We start from the raw sequence: 5,129 nt of genomic DNA, 5'->3' as shown, positions 1-5,129 counted from the left end.
CAAACATGAGAACGATCGACGAATTGAAAAAATAGAATGAAAAAAATCACACCATAAAAGAACAACACAGTGGAACACACAGATTTATGTGGTTCGACAAATTGTCTACGTCCACGAAGTTGCAGAGGATTTTACTACTTGAGGAATTTACATCAGTCGATCACCTCGACTTACAAGAGGAATCTCTCACTATTCGTTGCTCTCTCTTCTTCTCTCTCTATATCGAGATACACCGAAGAAAACTCTACACCGAGATACACCGAAGAAGACAAACTTACAAAAGAAACAAACTCAATTTCTCTTCTGTCACAAGCCACCAAAAAGAAGCTTAGGGAGAGCAATCTTCTTATTCTTCCCTCTTCTTCCTTCTGCCGCAAGGAACTGCTCCTCCTTGCACTTATCTTCCTCTACCCCGATGAAACCTTCCTCTATCCCGAGGAAACTGAAGAAGAACTCAAAGCGTGACTACTAAACCCAATGAGAGTCATCTGAAGTTTTTATCACGAACAGGAGGGAGCGAAGAGATGTTTCACTTCACAAAAGAGGAAGATGAGAGTGGTTATTTGTGAAGAGGTGTGACTCTCCAAAGCAAAGTAATTGCCCAAGCATAGTAGACCGGGCTCCACCGTTTCTAACAGACGTAGCTCGGCGTCCGGGCAACGGACGTAATAATCTCTCAAAAGGATGGGTGGAGATACAAAGAATTATCATAATTGTAAGAATCACAAGCTTTATATCTAATAGCTTTAAGAGATCCAAAGTAAGCCTTCCCTTGGTTTGTTTCTTTAACAAATGTTAACTGTAATCACCAATTTTTAGTGAATCTCTTCATCAACTGGGTCAAACTCTCCATATTTTATACGTAAAAATTTCTATAATCTATACTATTTGTTTTCTTTTATATGAGTTTGTTGAATACTTGTACACTGCTAAGATAATAATATGTTATTATTCTACAGTCTATTTTATAGCACACATCAATGATAGGTATTATAGACTTTTTTCATTTTAAAATACTGGTCAAGAGCTTTCCTACCATGAACATAGCATATATGATTGTAGAGAGAGAGGTCTACATAGGCCAATATTTTGGCTTTTTCTTAATTTTTTAATTGAGTTAAAAAAAGCGGAACATTGCGTTATGGGATGTGATATGGGAAGATCTATTTGGGGAAATGTGCGTGCTATCTGCTGCGATTTTGTTAGGACCAGGGAGATGCTGCTTCGGGCGCCCCACCACTCTCATATCATATCGCATTGCCCTTTCACTCTTCACCTATTCCATATAAATTAATCCGGGCCCACTTCTTTTAGCTAATGTCCACTCCATTTTATTTTTTTCTCGGATAATTACATGCACAACATATATATATATATATATATATATATCTGTGTGTGTTATTTAATTAATTACTTTTAAAATATCTATTACTATGAGATATAAATTTCTTGGTAGGTTGTTTGTATGAAGATTTACATACATGTCGCACAAATCCTATGTATTTACATATCTAAAGTTTGATCTTCATATTAGTGCCACTTTACCTATGTATCAAAATGTTTAAATTATAGAATATTCAAGTAGAAATATGAGATGACATGATAGTGAATATAAAATAGGCGAATGCAATGAAGTTGGTGTGTCAATAATCGAGAAATGAATACCAAACTAGCTCATAGGCTCTCAAATGGTAGTGGAGTTGTCTATGGATTTGGAATGGAAGAGCAAAAATCAGGTTCCCTTATGGTTTATTTGGGGTTATTTGAAGAAGTGACATATAGTTATATATATATATATATATATATATATTAGAGCATATTGTGAAGTGTGTAATGTATTAAAACTGATAGTTTTGAATGGAGTATGAAAAAAAATTGAAACAATTTTGTAATTTTCTTTGGTCAACTTGTTACTCGAGTTTTTTTTTTTAAGTTGATATATTGAATTACAAAAAATTAAAGAAAAATTTAATTCTCTTATTATTCCTATTTGTTTGTGCCCTGTCAACATTTATGCATTGGTTACCTAAGGACAAGTGCATGCATTCCTGAACCAAAATGTGTAGCTTCTATGTTGAATTGAAGGCACCGTAAACGTATATAGAAGGCCTACATGAAATTACTCTACAATCAATCCTCTTAGAAACCAAATAGGACCAACAATTCAAATGTAATCAATTAAAGCATGATGCCATTATAGTGATACACAATGAATGCACAATAAACAAGCTAATAAGTGTAGCCCTTCGATGGCCATTTTTGTGGGAGAAATTTTAGAAACTTGGATATTCAAAGTAGGTCAATTCATTGGATTTCACAAGCAACAAGTTTATTGAAGAAGATAAAAGGACTTTTATATTCCTGCATAAGGAAGAATCTATAGTGAATGATGTAATTGAATAACGAAAGCAAAAAAGTCTAATGAATTCTCAATGTTTTCTTATTATTTTATGTATTTGCTTCAAATTGTCTAAATATTATGACCTCTATGGAGAACTATAAACAAAATTTAGAAATGACATCCATCACTAACTGTCTACTAAAATTCAAACAATTCTATAGTCAAGTAGCATTTATGAATGAATTATATTTGCAAAGTTGCTTTGTATTTGATTTGAAATGAGTCATATGGAGGTTCAATTCCACCAATCAAATACATTTGATCAGAAGATCAACTAGCTCATTTAATTGATGTGAACACAATCACTTTATATTTCATCAAACAAAACAAACAATAATGGTATGCCCATAAACCAATTTCGTTTCTTCTTCCAACTCAAGTAAAATTGTCTCAAGGAACAACAGCTAGCCCATTTATGCCTAATAAAAAACTAATAATATAAGTAATGATGGACAAAAGTGAAAATGACTTCAGGGAAGATAAAAAAAATAATTCCGCTTCATATTTATAAAAGAAAAATATTCATATTCTTGCTCACTAATGATTATATTAATTCAAAAGGTCCAAAATATTGCACTTAATTGGTTATAAAAGTAGTGACTAGTTGATGGATGACCAGAAAGACATACCCATAATTATTTTTCATTTTTTAATAGGACAACATCGAAAATATTAATGATGGCTCCACCCCAAGCTAATTAAATAATGACTTGAAGGATTCTTTGGACTTCCAATTACACCGACATCAAAATTTTAAGCTTTGGTGGGGAATGAGGAGGCATTGGAATGCCATAGAAGGTGTTTTACCCTTCCCCTTTTACTTTAAAGAAACAAGTTTAATGTAAAAATGCATGCCCATCTTATGAGTAAAAGTTATTCTAAGCACACAATGGCTATATCAGCTTGGTAACATAACAAACAAATACACTAAGCTATCTATACATTTTTATTAGGATGATAAAATAGTCAAACTCTATCGATGGTAGAAGGCAAGCATCAATGGCATTGAACACAATAAATTTAAAAATTTTACAATAAATATATAAATTTCTTATAATATTTATTAACTAGTATTTGTGATAATGGATGAAATCATAACATAAACAACCATGATGAAGAACGAGAATTGATTGACATAATACTTCAATTACAGATCAATCTTATATCATTGAGAAAGAAAGCTCATGATATCCACCTTAAATCAAGCACCACATTCATAAATATACTACCTTTTTACTATATTTATTTTTAAATAGTTATTGTGATTGAGAAAATGGTTCAATAAATGCTATAATTGGAGATACTTTGAAAATACATATGCACTTTTTCTTCACACTTATTTATATTTAAGAATGGCGCAAGAACATGATGATCTATGTAGACTATTGAGCACTCAATCAAGCAATGATGCCTAACTAGTTTCCAATTCCATAAGATATGTTAGATGAGTTATTTGGAGTAACCTTTTTCATTAAACTAGATTTAAGTTTTGTTTAAGATTGAATTACTACAACAAATGTGTAGAAGATAGAATTTATAACAAATGAAAGACACTTTGAATTTATTATCCTAATTTCCTTGGAGAGAAAAATAGAGATTTTTCTCTTATCAAACATTTTTCTTTATAAAACTCTTTTCTTAAGATGTGAATCCACAAATAAATTAGGATCCAATAAAATTAAATTTATATAAGTGGAAATTAGCATATAAGTAAAAAAGAAAAAAGAAAAAGGAGCATTCACAAACAACACACAAATCTCACAAATTTTCATATCTCAAGCCTAAACTTTCACATTTACATAAGAAAATAGTATCATTATCACTTTTTAGAAGTGAAATACACATTTTCATACATAAGTTTAAAACACCAAAATACTATTTACATAAATATAAAAGCTTAGATATGAGATACCTAAGTTCATAAGAACGGTGCGTTAACATATCACATTATGTAAACTTCCCAAAGAAAAAATAAAAAGTGCATCAATTTAAAAAATAAATAAATAAATAAACTTTTCAATGTAATGTGTGTTAACCTAAAGTTAAAGGTGATAATTACAAGATAGACTGTTTTATTTTTCTTGCTAATTTGTTCAATGATTTTTTATATGAATTTTATGTATTAATCAATTTATTCCTTATCAATTCCCTATCCAACCACGTCTTCATCTATTTTTCATTAATTAAAATATAGAAAACAAGTTATAACTGAAAAAAGCATGCACATACAAACAACCAATAAGACATTTATTTAGTGCATATAAAATGATTTAATTACATAATAGTTTAAGTATATTCTTGGGTTTGTTTTTTTTAATAAGTATTTATGCGATTAAATAAATCTTAAAAAAATTCTTCCTTATCATTCTCTATATCATTATTTTATATATTCTTCATACAAATGTTATTTAGTCTTGTCCTTATCATTTGATATTGGTTTATTTATTTCTATTTATAATATCTATTTTAGAAGAGTATTGTAATTATAAAAGCCTTTAATTTTAATTTTATAATATTTAGTGTTATATTTTAAAATATATTGTCGATCCTTTCTTTTTCTTTTTCTTTTTTTTGAAATTATGAGTACTAAAAAAATAAGTTTGAAAAAAGTGAAATTTTAATTTAAAATTAATAAATGATTTAAAAGTTTATTAATTGACCACCAAAATTCATCTTTTTTGAATTACACATTTAATAAAAATATTTTTTTTCTGTCATATTCATATAT

Source organism: Phalaenopsis equestris, unplaced genomic scaffold (assembly GCF_001263595.1).
Source record: "Phalaenopsis equestris unplaced genomic scaffold, ASM126359v1 Scaffold000765, whole genome shotgun sequence".
Taxonomy (NCBI): Eukaryota; Viridiplantae; Streptophyta; class Magnoliopsida; order Asparagales; family Orchidaceae; genus Phalaenopsis; species Phalaenopsis equestris.
The sequence above is the reverse complement of the archived record's forward strand: the minus strand, read 5'-3'. Positions refer to the sequence as shown.